At 44.8% G+C, this 15,528-nt stretch overlaps 1 protein-coding gene across 1 annotated transcript in view; it reads right to left on the reverse strand.

The window, feature by feature from the left end:
- The window catches only part of MEF2D (myocyte enhancer factor 2D), a 140,631-nt gene extending 125,515 nt beyond the window's left edge, over positions 1-15,116 (reverse strand). Inside the window, exon 1 of the mRNA XM_079956839.1 lies at positions 15,027-15,116. The gene's annotated coding sequence lies outside the window, so the exon portion shown is untranslated. The remainder of the gene's footprint in view (positions 1-15,026) is intronic.
- Positions 15,117-15,528: the final 412 nt, after the last annotated feature.

Here is a 15,528-nt window from a genome sequence, read left to right on the forward strand (position 1 = left end):
CTCTCTACTACAGGGAAAACTTAACAATGAAATTTGGCCCTCAGAACCAGAGAAACCAGAGAAATCGCCACCCTTGGGAAAACCAAGATTCTCAGTGTGTGTCTCAAATGCCAGCAAATCTTTTTGTGTGTGCCAGCCCCAAATTTAGCAATATCATAAGCAAAGTCATAATTTTAAAGGCGAAAGCTGTGCCAAAACTCAGCCCGCAAAGGAACTGTTTCTCTGACAGTAGCCTGGGCTGCAATTGCAACTCATTCTAGACCTCTGATCTAACGTGACCACTTCTAGCCAGGTTATTCCCGTTTTCTCACAGGAGGGGGAAATGGCAAATAAGAGATGCATCCTACCCCTTGGAACTCCCCCTCTTCCTTGCCAAAGAAAATCTCATTTCCCTCTGCCTTGCATCTCAGCAAGTCAGGAACAACCGGTATTTAAAAGGATAAAACAGGTCCCAGACATTTTCCAGGAAATCAGGAGGTGGGGTTTCACTGCCCGGCTGGAGGCCAGATCTTGAGTCGAACTGGCACAGAGAATTTAATAATCTGCATGGTGCTTCAAGAGTTGACCAAAAAAGCAAGAGGGAACAAAAGTAAAAAAACAATGTCGCTGTCAATTACACACAGACAGAGCAGAGGACGGCAGAACACAGGTATTTCAGCGATGGTGCTCAGCCCCTGAATTCTTCCATGGAAATTGTCCCTACACGATCCAAGCACATCTTCACAACCATAAGGACTAGAGACTTACTTTTTAAAAGACAAAACAGAAATGAGGATTCTTGGAAAGCTGAAGTATGTGTCCAGCGCCACCCACCAGCATCCATGGCCACTGGCCACCTCTGGTAGGGCCCCAGACAGACTTGTTTCCTTAATCCCAATGAAGTTACTTATCAGATTCTGTCCCTTTCCTCTGTTTTCAAATAACCAGCAGAGCTGCTGAAAGTCCAAACAAGGCAGATGTTTCCCCCACAACACATCTGCCCACTTTCACCACTAAACTTCCTGCACCCTCCCAGATTTTGTGCAATGTGGATCCTGCCACCTGAAGTGGCTGTCTCACCTTGCCTCATGGGGGGCGGGGGCAGCCCTGGAACCCGCCTTCAAATACTGACTGCCCTGATGGCAGCTTAGTTGTTGACCAGGGCTCGCTGGGGGAACCAGGGGAAGACCTAGGTTCAAATCCCTACTCAGGCTTACTTCCTCTTGAGGGCTTTTCCAGAGGCACCTGCTTGGCCACAGCTGGAAACAGAAGACTGGACCAGATGGACCCAGCCTGATCTGACCTAAATGGGTGCTTCTGTTGTGCATTCAACCAGACTGGTGCTCTGCAGATGATTTGGACTACAACTCCCATCAGCCGCAGTTGGGAGTCCAAAATGGCTGTGCTGGCTGCGAACTAATGGGAGTTGGAGTCCTATAACATCTGGAGAAGGGTACCAGGTTGGCAAAGGCTGTCAAATAATAAAAATTAAGAATCTGATTTGATTGGGATTCAAAGTCCTCCCTTAAAAAACTCTCACCTCATGATTTTGTACGGTACAAATTTATTTTCTTTGCTTGGAGAGTATTTTACAGCTTATAGAAAGAGCTAAAATCAATCATTTAGGAGGCAATTTATAATCAATTTCTTTTAAAAAGCCAAGCAGTTGCTATTGACTGCCTGAAAGGTCACTCATAACCACTGGTGTTCTTACAACAATGGCTTAAGCATTAAGGGATTTGCTTTGACCCCAAACCCCTTCTATTAACCTCATCCCAAAATAATTATATCATCTATGCCAATAATAAAAGGTCTGACTGGTCCTCCTTTTATAGCTTCTTCAGCAGCATCTTCAACATAAACACTTCAGAGAGAAGGAGTTGAACTTGAAAAGACATTATTATTACTGCAATCCCCTTTACTCTTACTTGGGAGTAAACCCCACCAAATACACCTTGAGTGGACCTGCATCGGGGTTCAGATTCTAGCTCACACTCCCCCTGACTAGTTTGTTTCGGTGTCTCCTCCACAAAATGGGAACATTATTATGGCCTACCTTGCAAGGGCTGGAAAGACGAATGGCATCAGGCTTGTAAACCAAACGCTACAAGTGCTGAGTAAATGACTAACCATTAATTGGAGCAGTTCAACTTGTCAACATGTTTAGTTAAGGCCCTACATCCTAGAGATGTCTCAGCCAAGAGAACAATTAAGTCTTGCTGGACTTCATTGCTTTGAACCGGTTGAAAAGCAAAGACAGTATCTGTCCTTTCAATTAAATATTATTACTTTATTATTACTTGTTATATTTTTTAGACCACCCTTCATCTGAGCATTCCAAGATGGTGCATAGGAAATATAATAAAAAATATATAGTAAAAAATCAACAATAAAACCATACAATCACCACATTCAAAAATCAGCCCCAAATACATCATTCACAGTGAACAGAAAGGAAACCATCTCATCAGTCCCCAACAGCCAAAGGGAGTAAGTTTTTTTTTTAATAGATGGCAGAAACACCTCATTGAAGCTGACAGACTTGCCTCTGGTGGTAGAGAGTTCCATAGTTGGGAGCCACAAATAGGGCTGCCATATGTCCAGATTTTTCCAGACATTAATGGGATTTCAAAGGCGGAATTGAGGTCCAGGGGGCAGGGAATTCCGAAAGGCGGTGCTTTGTCCTGGATCTTAGGCCAGTCAATTGAAAAATTGCATAACAAAAAGCTCAACTACTTTTGGGGTGTCCTGGTTTTACTTTTTGAAATATGCTCTGTATTCTTCCTTTAGGCCTCTTGTCATCTACCTACCCTGCTTACCAATCCTCATCTTACCCTCACGTGCCATTTCAATCCCAGTCAGGCTGACAACTGTCCCTTCCCTCACAGTTTCCAAAACAAGACCCAAACATTCTGTGCCACTACAACAGCTCAGCCAATCTCCATTGGAGCTTCAAATCCACAAGGATAGTACAGACAACTCCCCATTTAAACACATTCAAGACACGTGCACACACGCATCTCTATGAACCTGAAAGTAGCATGAAAAGGGGCAAAAATGACCCTAAAAGAGTGTGAAAATGGCAAAAATACCACATAAACAGTTTCTAGCAATCCCACACAAGCCTTTGCAAATGCAATCCCAGGAGCCTTTGCACCAACCTTTGAGGCCTGTGGAGAGTTGGAGCTTGAGCAAGGAGATTTGGAGGGTGTTTGCAGGCTTTTTCAATGGTGTTCCAAAATATATGCAGTGCATGGTGCCTTGGAATGTAACCCTGCATAAATGGGGAGTTTCCTGCACAATATTATATAGGCCTGCCGATGGCTACTGACCATGCTAGCTAAGCAGAACCTTGATGAAGAGACTGGTTGATCAGGGCTGTGGCACATCTTCTAGACCAGTATGCTATCAGTGGCCAACCAGATACCTGCGGGCAATTTGCAAGCGGGACATGTTAGCAACAGTGCTCTCCCCACCTGTGATCCCCAGCAACTGGCATTCAGGAGCATTGATGCCTCTGACTGTGGAGGCAAAGCATAGTCATTGTGGCTAGTAGCCACTGATAGCCTACTCTGTCATGAATTTCTTCAGTTCTCCTTTATAGCCATTCAAGTTGGTGGTCATCACTGCCTCCTGTGGGAGAGAGTTCCATGGTTTAACTATGCACTGCATGAATAACTTTTATCTGTCCTGAATCTCCCAACATTCAACTTCATAGGACAGTCTCCACTGGGTTCTAGTGGAGAAAAACTTTCTCTCTCCACTTTCTCCATGCCGGGCATAATTTTATTGTCGCCATTCTCAACCTCCAGGTTAAGATTGTTTCCTTCAGATGTTTTGGACTACTACTTGTGCTGGCTGGGGCTGATGGGGGCTGGGGTCCAAAACATCTGGAGGGCACCAGGTTAGCAAAGGCTGTCTTATTAATATCAAACTTGGAACCATTTTATCATACTTGACTCTAGAGGGCTTACACATTTTAACAACAGATAAAGAACAGGAACTGATGCGCTGCTTTAATGATTGACATTGTCTATTTGTAATGAATTTAAAATGTTACAAAGCTGCAATTATGACTGAAACGAGATGCGGTTTTATTTGGATTGCTGTATTCTGTTTTGAAATTGATTGGTTAAACAATAGATTGTTGTGATGACGCTTTGATATGCACTGCTGTTCTTGTTCTTGCTTTCTTGTGAGCGACCATGGACATATTCGTGTAGAAAGATAGCATATAGATTAAAATAATGAGAACTTTAACAACAGTAGGGTACCTGTGGCACCCGTCTGCTGACTTCCTGGAGATTTGGGCATAGAAACAGGATACTGGACTAGGAGGCCTGATCTAGCAGGGGTGTTTTTCTGTTACAAAGTAGGGAAAATCTAGCAATACACACTAACCAAGTATTTCATTCACTTATTGATAATTGAATCAATAGGTTGTTTTATTTATTTAGATCCCAAGATGCACTTAATCACAAAAAACCAAACCTGATTTTATGTACTCCACAGTCTTTTTATATTAATATTTTAAAGACATTTTAATTGTTGATATTGGTTTTAATTGGCTGTGGGAACAGTGATGAAAAGCAGTATATATAGAGACAGAAGATCAGGACAGGCATTGATCAGGGATGAGGTATCTAAAATCCACGTCACAACCGTTGCAAAATAGTTTGAGCAGGTGGAAGTCCTACTCTGTAAGAGGGTTTGGGGTGTCCCCAAGACCCAGCAACCCTGAATAGTGGTAGGCCCAAGCCTTCACTCAATTTGTCCTACTCTTCAACTCACTGTCAAGGAGGAGGAGGAGGGCAAATTAACTTCCCTTCACCCTCAAAAAAATTGGTATGAACTGCTTGATATTCCAGCCGATGGGCTTCCTCACTGTGGTTTTGCAATCTTTTTAAAACCTTTGAATCCTATTTCGCAATGTAAATCAAAACAGATCCTCACGCATACTTAAACTGTTGACAACACACAAAAATTAGTAATCCCATTTTTTTAAAAAAAAATATATGTATTGCAAAAGAAGACAAAAAGGGAACACTATGGTGGTTTTCAAATCCTCCCGGTGTTTTATCAAAACACATCCCAAATTTGCTATTGCCGTGGCCAATTTCCCCCAGATTACTTGCAGATTTTCTCTTCCACCACAGATTTCTCAACAGTGTTACTGGCCAATAGCTGAACAGAACAGCCCTTTGCCAACCTGGTGCTCTCTAGACATTTTGGAATACAACTCGCATCACGCCTCACGAGCACAGAGCTGATGGAAGTTATCACCATTCTTTATCAAAAGTTGAATGCTGCTTTTCCATATAAATGCGCTCAAAGCAGCTCACACAAAACAGAACAAAAAAGGCCACATCAACACATCATTACAGTAACAATCAAATATGAAATCATTTCAAAACACAAACCAGCGGGAGTTGTCGCCAAAACTTCTGGGGTGCAATGAGTTAGCATGGTAGAGGAGGGGAAGGAAAATCAAATAATGGTTTGCGCAAACCAATTGTTTATACAGCCAAATCTATGATTTAAATTTTCAAACAGCGGCCAGCTAGTATCCTCTAACACCCATGCTTCTTAATTTCACTCATGCTTCCCTGGTGCACCAGTCCCGAGTGATGGAAACAGAATTATAACCAAGCTTTACGATTCCATAAGTCAAAAATCAGAGTTACCGTATTTTTCGCTCTATAACATGCACCAGACCACAAGACGCACCTAGTTTTTGGAGGAAGAAAACAAGAAAACAAATATTCTGAATCTCGGAAGCCAGAACAGCAAGAGGGATCGCTGCGCAGTGAAAGCAGCAATCCCTCTTGCTGTTATGGCTTCTGTGATAGCTGTGCAGCCTGCACTCGCTCCATAAGACGCACACACATTTCCCCTTTCTTTTTAGGAGGGAAAAAGTGAGTCTTATAGAGCAAAAAATATGGCAAGTTTCCTTAACCACTGCACGACCCCATGTCAGAATTGAGCCACTCTCCCCCAACATAACCTACCGTACCTCACAGGATAAAAAAAATAAAATCCTTCCAGTCGCACCTTAGAGACCAACTAAGTTTGTTATTGGTATGAGCTTTCATGTGCATGTACACTTCTTCAGATACCAAGTGTATCAGATACACTGTGATTAGGCTTGAAAGAAGCATCCTGTTGTAGCCAGTGTAAGAGGTTGAGATGTCTGTTTGATTGCAGCGTGTGAATGTGTGTGTAAGGCTTGTCTGAATTCTCCAGGTTTTCCAGGGCCCCTCCAGGTGGCAGCAGGAGAGCTTGAATCTCCAGGTGGGGAAAAGTGCCTTAAATTTTATTATGATGATTACTTATGATGGTGGTGGTGCTCATTAAGAAGACTGTGCATGCAGCTTACAAGCTTTAGCCTGGCAGGAGCCAGCTACAAATTACTGCATAGCCTCTCTGAAGTCCTCTGTCCTCCTTCACTCTCTCCTTTTAGATTAAATATTCCCTACTTAGGCTCCCTAAGCAGGTGAGAAGGAACGGTCCCCTCACTTCTGCTTTAGCTAAGGTTTCGATCTTAAATTCCAACCAGCAACATATTTGCTCACTTGTGATACAGTACTTTTTTATTCTAATGACATGCTCTCAGTGACTGTGGTTAAATATAATAACACCATCCCTAGATCTCAGGTTTGGGCCCTGAAAACTCAGGGTCTGAGCAGGCAACCCGTGTGTGTGTCAGAGAGAAAGAGAGAGAGAGATGCCCACAACAATTTCTCCCATTTGCAAATGTGTCCATGGACCCAACTCCTATCACTAGATTGACCGTTCCTATGCAACCAAGACCCTCTTCTGTCTTGTCAGGATTCAGTCTTAGATCAGTTATCATTATCAGCTCCAGACAGTGGTTCAGAACCCAAAGACCGTCAACTATCATCTTAATATTATTTTTTTACAACAGGTTCTTTGATGCTGACGATAAAGTGGGGGGAGGAAGGAAACAGGAAGGGGAAAGAGCAATAAGCCCCACCGCACAGCGTTAGAGACATGGCCACAGGCAGGCAGTTGAACCAGCTGGTGGAAGGAAGGAAGAAAAGAGAGAGAGGGAGGGAGGGAGAGAGGGAGGGAGGGAGAGAGAAAATAAAACTTGAGAATGAAGGCAGAAAAACAGAGTCACCTGCCAGAGACACATTGGGCAGCCAAACAAAAGACTCAAACACTCAGGAACCCCATTTTCCCTAAGGCCATGTGTTAAAACCAAATCTGCGTGTTTTGTGGGTGACCCTTGACTATGAGTGGCTATGAGTTTGGGAGCCCACACAGATGAGCAATTCAAGGTGTTGATTCTGGCGTATGAAGCCCTGAACAACTTGGGACCCTCTCCAAACACTGTCCTGCCTCTAAGTGGAAACCAGCTAGCGAGGCTCTATTGGTAGCCGCACCATTAGCAAAGATCTGATTGTCCAGAAAAAAATAGAACAGAGCCTTCTTGGGAGTGGCACCCCATACCCAGAGGACTCTCCGCTTTCATATTAGACAGGTACCCATGGCGGGCAGGTTCCAACACCAGGTAAAAATGCTGCTTTTTCATTCTGCCTCTGACCGGCAGGAAGGATTTATTTACTGTGCCACCAAATAAAGGAACTGCACAACAATATTTTCATAGGTGTAAAGTGTTTGCATTGCTGAGTAGTATTTGTGATGCAATGTAACCTGCCCCAACAGCATGTTGTGAAAGACAGGATATAGATTATCTTAGTATATAAATAAAAGTGTGCTCTCTTGGTAAAGTCCATCTCTATCAGGAACAGAGGCCAGATAGACTAGTCCTTAGAGGAACCCAACAAACCTTGTACAAGCAACACTGTCCATCAAGACATCTAAAAACATGCCACCTTAATACAGCCTTTCCCAAGCTGGTGACCTGACTCCAGATGTTTTGGACTACAGTCCCCCTCAAGCCCCAGCCCCAGCCAGCACAGTCATTTTGAACTACAATTCCCATCAGCCCCAGTTGACACCACATTTGGGGAAGGCTGACTTAAGATGTTTCTAGGCCATGAAGAAACCTGAAATCTGAGAGCAAGTGTGGTATAGTGGTTCAAATGCTAGACAAGGACCTAGGGAACCAGGGTTCAAATCCCCACTCAGCCATGACGCTCACAGGGTGACATTGAGCTCAGTCACTACTTCTCACCCTGACCTACACCACAAGGTTGTTGTGAGGATAAAATGAGGAGAGGAAGAACCATGTTGCCATCTTGAGCTCCTTGGAGGAAAGACAAGATATAAATGCAACAGTAATAATAATGATAGGGATGCGGGTGGCGCTGTGGGTTAAACCACACAACCTAGGACTTGCTGATCTGAAGGTTGGCAGTTCGAATCCCCGCGATGGAGTGAGCTCCTGTTGCTTGGTCCCAGCTCCTGCCAAGGTAGTAGTTCGAAAGCACGTCAAAGTGCAAGTAGATAAATAGGTACCGCTCTGGCGGGAAGGTAAACGGCGTTTCCGTGCGCTGCCCTGGTTTGCCAGAAGCGGCTTAGTCATGCTGGCCACTTGACCAGGAAGCTGTACACCGGCTCCCTCGGCCAATAAAGCGAGATGAGTGCCACAACCCCAGAGTCGGTCACGACTGGACCTAATGGTCAGGGGTCCCTTTAACTTTACCTTTAATGATGATGATGATGATACAAGTATCTCAATAGGATATTTTTATATCTAACCATCCAAACTTGGCATATGAATTTTACAGGATAACAGAGGCCAACATCCCTGCAGAGGGCACATCAAAGCAGAAATGGAGTGCGATACTGGGCTGAGGGTTGTGGAGCTCCCCTTTCTCACACCTGCATAGAGTTTGGATCTGGAGAGAGGGACTCTTAACAGCAACCAAGACTGTGCACCTCTGCTTACAGAAGTGAGACTATATTTACTTGAGTGAGGGTGGGGTGAACGTGTGCACTGCTGGTTTATGCCACTGGGCCACATCCCAGCCTGCAAAACGGCTACAACATTCATAAAAGTGACAAATTATAACAATAACCATAGAAACCAGCAAAAACAACAGGAGGCAATAAGAGTGCGCACAAACCGGTGAAAAGCAGCCAGCTTCATTACCACATATTATCCCTCTGGAGCTGAACTCAGCCAGGCCTAGATTAAAGGGCAGGTGAGCCAGTTAACATCCTGGGGAAACAGGCTGACGGTTTCAAACCCCAGGCTCTCCATTCTGCCATCCCCTCAACTGTTCAAACAGGCAGCACCAGCAACGGTTTATATGACACAGATAGATACAGATCCTGTTCTGCCCATTTATAATCTTCTGCAAGAGGGATGGCGATAAATCATACAGGCAAATCATACACCTCAAAGTCTTGAAATGGGGGTACGCAAGGAGTTAAAAAAAACCATTAGCCATTCGAACGTCAAACAAACAGATCAAGCACTGAAGACACAGGCCCTGAACTGGCATCTGTCTATTAATTTTATTCACATCATAATCTATATACTGCTTGAAACAAAAAACAAAAAAAGACACCTCAAAACAGTTTACAAAAGAATAAAACAATGAAATTATTAGTAAAAACAGTTATTTAAAACATTCAAAAATAATTAAACCGAATGATAAGCTAAAAACAGATTAAAGCACACATCAACATTCTTTATATCTGGGAAGGCTTGTCTAAACAACATTGTTTTTAGAAGGCCCTGAAAAGAGTAGAGTGAAGGTGCTTGCCTGATGTCAAAAGGCAGCGAGTTCCAAAGTGTAGGTGGTGGGTGTGAGGAAGGGTGTTTCATAAACAGGGCACCATCACCAAAAAGGCCCTCGCTGTAGACATTACCCGCCTCATTTTGGAAGGCAGGGGCAGACAGAGATGGGCCTCTGTTGCAAAGACGGGGGGGGGGGGGGGGGGGAGAGAGAGAGAGAGAGAGAGAGAGAATAAGCACCATGCAAACACTGGATATCAGAGGCTGACTTCGGCCAGGTGAGAAAAATGTGCGTAAACGCACACAAGAGTCAGTCACAAGCAGACAAGTAATATAAGGGGGAAAGGGTCCAGCCGAGTGACAAACACACTTGTACCACAGGGGAAACAGCTATGAAAACAAGAACAACAAAGTACATCAAAGGTAGTGCTGAAGTGTGTGTGATGTTTGTGCAAGAGGACAACTAAGATGGCAAACAAAAAGAGGGGGTAGGGAAGATACCACTGCCACAAGGGAGACAGAGGATGTGTGGTGTGCAGATGAATATGGATTGGCTATAAGCCGGGTTGGGAGAAGTAACTTGTTTCCACTCCTTGGCTGGCAAGCCATCTAGACAATTGCTCATCCTTTTTATAAAAAAATCCAGTCCCCACCATCACCCGGCACATCACAAGGATTCTGCTTTCACTCCTGGCAAAATTCAAAATACCCGTCTTCCCTGCTGCCTGAAAAGGGAATAGTACCCAGTGTATCAGCCCAGAAGTAACAGCCTTCCCTTCCCAAAAGGGTGCCCGGAGAGACACAAACACCCAAAAACATGTCAAGAACAATTTGACATTTAGCACAGCTGCTGCAGATGCCCCGCTGCCCTCTTCCAACAGTCCTCTGAGACCCATCATCATCTCTGGGAAATGGCCGAAGAAGTCCACACAACCAGCTTTTTCTAGGATTTTAACTGGATCCAAACAACCAGAGCTGGCAGCCTCCACAAAGTAGGAGGTCAACAAAGCCCACAATTTCTGCTTATCAAGAGCATCTGGCTTTGCTAGTCCAATGAGCTTCACTCCTCCAGCTGCAAAAGCCAGACACATTGCCCTCTCCAAACACAGGCACCAGTGTAAGTATTGCTTACACACATATGCACACTAATATTTCACCAGTGCAGCCTTTGCAAGCTGGTGTCCTCCACTCAGATGTTTTGGACTACATCTCCCATCAGCCCCAGCCAGCTGATGGGAGTTGTAATCCAAAACCTATGAGTGGAGGACACCAGCTTGCAATGGTTGCACTAAATGGCAGCAGCAGCAGAATCATCACCAATCAGAACAGAAACAAAGTAGGTCAGCGATGGGGGAAGCTGATGTTGCTGGACTACAACTCCCATAATCCTTGCCTATTCACAATTCTGGATTTGGGGAAGAGACAGTTTGCTAAATATAACTACCAGGCCCCATCCACATAGCATATCCAAAAACTGCTATTAACATTGACACACATATAAAAGGGTATTGGGAAATGTTTTCAAAACAACACATACTGGTGTGAGGATCTGGAATGCTTCAGGTTACACACAGCTCTTCATTCTGTCCAGCAGAGAATTCCGTGTAATACAAAGGCTTGCACAGCTGTGTTCCAAGAGAATCAGTCCCACTGGAAGATGGCACTTGGCCTAATTTGAGCTCCAAATTACTTCTGAGGCCAATGAGGTCATAAATAGTTTGTCATATAAATGTCTGTTTGGAGGTTTGGGGTAGCGTAGCAAATCTAATATTACTGCCATAAATCTCTCTCTCTTAAGCACTCAAAACTCTTTACATGCCCTGTGATGGTAATTCTTGCAACGGGGCTGGCCAGAAGGCCAGTATTATGAACTCAAGAATTGCCTTGCTGGGTCAAGTCAAGGTGGGTCCAACAAATACTCTCAGGAAGGCCATATATAGGGCACAGAGGCAACAGCCCTTTCTTCAGAATCTAGCGGTCACAGGTACCCTGTCTCCAATTTTGGAGGCTCTATTTGGCTCCCCATGGCTAGTAGCAATAATTATTTGCTTTGATCAAGACATATGGGGGGCAAGGTGTGTGTGCTGAGGACTTGGCAAAGGGTATCTGGGGAGGTCATGGCAGATGTAATATCTGAACCTGAGACTTCTTGGCTCATACTCTTGAACCAGCAACAGCAAACATCCTAGAGACTTTGTGATGCTTTAAAATAAAGTGCCTCTGTGAATCTTAAGCCTCCAAGCCAGCCTTCACAAACCTGCCCCCTTCCAGATGTTTTAGACTACAAGTCCCATCAGCCCAGGCATCACAACTGAGAGTTGTAGCCCAAAACTTCTGGAGGGTGATAGGCTTGCGAAGGACACCTCGTAGGGGCATAAAGCAATTCCTCACAGTCCTACACACAACACAAAGGACAACCCACAAATCCTGCGTGGCTGCTCTGTTGTTTTGTGCTTATGTTGATAAGGACAGTGAGCTGCCAACGAATATCCGCACATAGAGACACAGTTTTCAATTTGGGACAGCAACTGAGGACCAACATAAAAGGTCCTGAGAAGGGCTGTCCCACAGATGATGGAGCAGATTTCTTTGCTGTTGCTCTAGAACCAATGGATTCAAATGACAAGACAGGGTTTGGTTTTTTTTACTAAACATCAAGCATACTGACTTAGGAACAGCCTTCCTTGGAAGGTGGTGGACTCTCATCTCCATTAGTGGCTTTTAAGCAAACTTAGGCTGAAATACTTTATGTGCTTAATTCTGCGTAGTAAGTGCCATCGAACTCAATGGGGTTTATTTCTGGGTAGGCACATATGCCTGCACTGCTGGTCTCTCTGGGCCTCAGTCCTCCATTTGTCAAATGGGAACACTGTTGACTTGACAGGACGTCAAGATCTAGAGAGGTTAGCACATTTTAAAGAGCACCAGTTACATAAAATAATAGTTGGCTTTTTTGCTCCAAGATGCTCCCCTTTAACCTTCTCCCCCCCCCCCCCGCACAAACCCTTTCACTTCCTGCAGAATTGCTTTCCACCAGTTCCTTCCACATATCAAGAAACCATTCCTCCAGTTTCGCATGATTCTTTCCCTTATATTCTTCAGCCAGACTGCATAATTTGTACCCATCGTATTTCCTTATTATCCTTCCTCTTTCCTTTTTAACCATTCATTCTTCCCAAGTCAGTGGGGCGGGAGGGGGGTGTATTCTTCCCCTCCTCTCTACAAATGCCGTCTCATAACATCAGAATCTAAGCACCCCAATATTTCTCCCTCAGTTCTCATAAAAAAACACAACTCGCACTTAGAATTACAGTATTCTTCCAATGCACTTTTTGCCCCAAACCTTTGACTACACACACCATAATGAAACCTGCATTTCAGGATAACCCCAAGATACATTATACTGGGACAATTTCCCTACCTATCTTCTATTTTAAAGTTCCCTGTATCTCTCCCTCCCACCTCTGAAGAGGCACCCAAGCACTATGCACCCCACTTTCTAATGCACCCCATTACCTGCACTTTCACCCACAGCTCTCCCTTTCACCTTATTTTATTCCTATTTTCCAGCAACACTAGATTTCACACCCCAACTCTCCACAACCATCTCAAGTGCTTGCTCCCTTCTCTGCCTCTCTTTTTACACCCCACCACTCCCACCCAAACACACACGGATCAATTCTCTAGCTTTTTCCACTGGAAGCTGCCCATCTCCACTACTTCCCTCATCTCCCCCTCCCCATCGGTGACCCCTAAAAACACTCACACACATATCTCCCCCCACTTAAGAAAGCAGCCACTTCTGCCCTGCCTCTCCTTGGTACATCTCCCCCCCCCCCCGCTTCCTCGCTTTACAGTACTGTACCATTGTTTGCGGGGTGGGGGGTAGAAACAGAAATGCCATGAGGAAATGAGCTTGGAAGAGTCCATGTCTTATTTTTCTGTTCAGCCTCCTGCCGTCTTCCTCTCCAAACAACCCCAGGCCCCGGGAAGGGGGGGGGATCTGGTCTCCCCCACCCAATTCAAGAAAGATCCTGCTTTGCACCCCGGAAAGAGACGGGGGGTGGGGTTGGAGGACACAAGAACAACACCATCCCCAAGAAAACTGACACAACGCGTGTAAGTTTCACTTACCTTCTCTCTCTGCCTTTGGCTCCTCGGAGCGCCTCCAAAGACAGCTGATCTCCCAAGAACAGGCTGGCTGGCTCAAGGGCCTCTCTCGAACAACAACAACAAAAAGGCGGCGGGGAGTGCGCGCGGGGGGGGGGGGAGAAAAACCAGGCAACCTCCCTCCGCCTAAAAGGAGGACAAGCACATTCCCAGCATACAGCCCCGATGCCAATCTCAGTCCCCCTCAGCTTTAAAGTTCGTCTTCCTGGGAGCCGCCGCCGATTCTTTGCAATCCTGCGTCCTCGTTTGATTTTTTTTTTTAATTTTTCCTCCTCCTCTTCCTCTTTCTTTCTTCGCTCTGCCTCTCTCTCCTCTTCTCGCGCTTCTCTTCCTTCCCTTCCTTCCTAGCGACAATTCTTTTTTAAAAAATAATAATAATAAATTAATAACAAGGCAACTACATTGCACAACCCGGGGGGGGTGGAGGAGAGGCTACAACGTTGCCAGAGAGAGATTGTGTGTGTGTATGTGTGAGTGTGTGCAACCCAAGTATTGGAAAAGGAGGGGGGGCTAAGAGGAAGCAAAGCAGATGGCGACCGGGGTCCAATCACAGGAAAGGAAGGGCGGGGCCAACCAGGCCCCAAAATTTTTTATATATGCATACATACACACGCACATCTCAATACACACACACCTCCTCCTCCTTGCAAACATGCAAGCTAGGTTGCAGTGCGGCCTCTGCCAGTATATCCTTCCGCCTGCGGGAAGTTGGTTCAGCTCGCCAAAGGATTGCTTAAAGCGGCCCGCGCTCCGCCTTGCCCTCTTTTCCCTCTCCCTCCGTATTGCAACTGGATTTGGGCCCCCTCTGGGTGGCTTGGCAGAAATGGCAGCACTAGGATTTCCCTCTGGTCCTCCGCACACTTTTTCTTTTAAAAGTGCATTGCATTCTTCCATGCTACCTTTTTCTTCAAAAGGGCAGCGGACGTGGCTTGCCCCCCCCCCCCGGTCTTTTACACCAGCCCTGCAAGACGGGTTAAAAGGTCTCTCCCTTTAAAAGATTTTATAGCGTTTTAAATGGTTTTACGAGCCATTTTTCAAAGGTTTATTTGCATTTTAATGCTACCGCTTTCTCAAAAGGGCGATGGGGCCGGTTCTTTCCACACAACAGTCCTGCAAGGCAGGTCAGCTGCGTGGAGAATGCAATGCCCTTTAGCCCCAAGCTCTAACCACTGCACAACATTGTCTCTCGTGTGTGTTTGTTTACCTTTTCTTTCGTTTCTTTTTTCTTAATCAGCCTTTTTTCCCTCCCAGCCTCAAAGAACAGCTGGACACATCAATATTCAGTGTGTTCATTCCTAAAGAAGCCATGAGGGAGAGAGAAAGAGCAGAATAAATAAGAGGGTGTGACATTTAACTGATTGGCTGGTTAGATTAATTGCTTAAAACCACATTTGGTCAAGACGATTCCAATACAACGACCGGCCTTATGGATTATTTTCACTCATCAAACAACATTCTGCTTAAAATGTGATAGAAATTAAGGTCACCTAATACATATATGCAAAGCTCTTTGAACCATAATTGGCTTTTTGTATATGAATACATTATAATATTGTATTTCATGCTTACGTATATAGAAAACACATTCTATTCTTTTGCAGCTACTATTTTTTTTAATAAAGATAACTTTTCAATCAACTAAAAAGGTAGCCAAAATGTGGCAGCAGGTGGTTTTTTTTTGGGGGGGGGGAGTTTCAGTTCAAGTA

Source organism: Podarcis cretensis (genome assembly GCF_951804945.1).
Source record: "Podarcis cretensis genome assembly, chromosome: 16".
In the NCBI taxonomy this organism is placed as follows: Eukaryota; Metazoa; Chordata; class Lepidosauria; order Squamata; family Lacertidae; genus Podarcis; species Podarcis cretensis.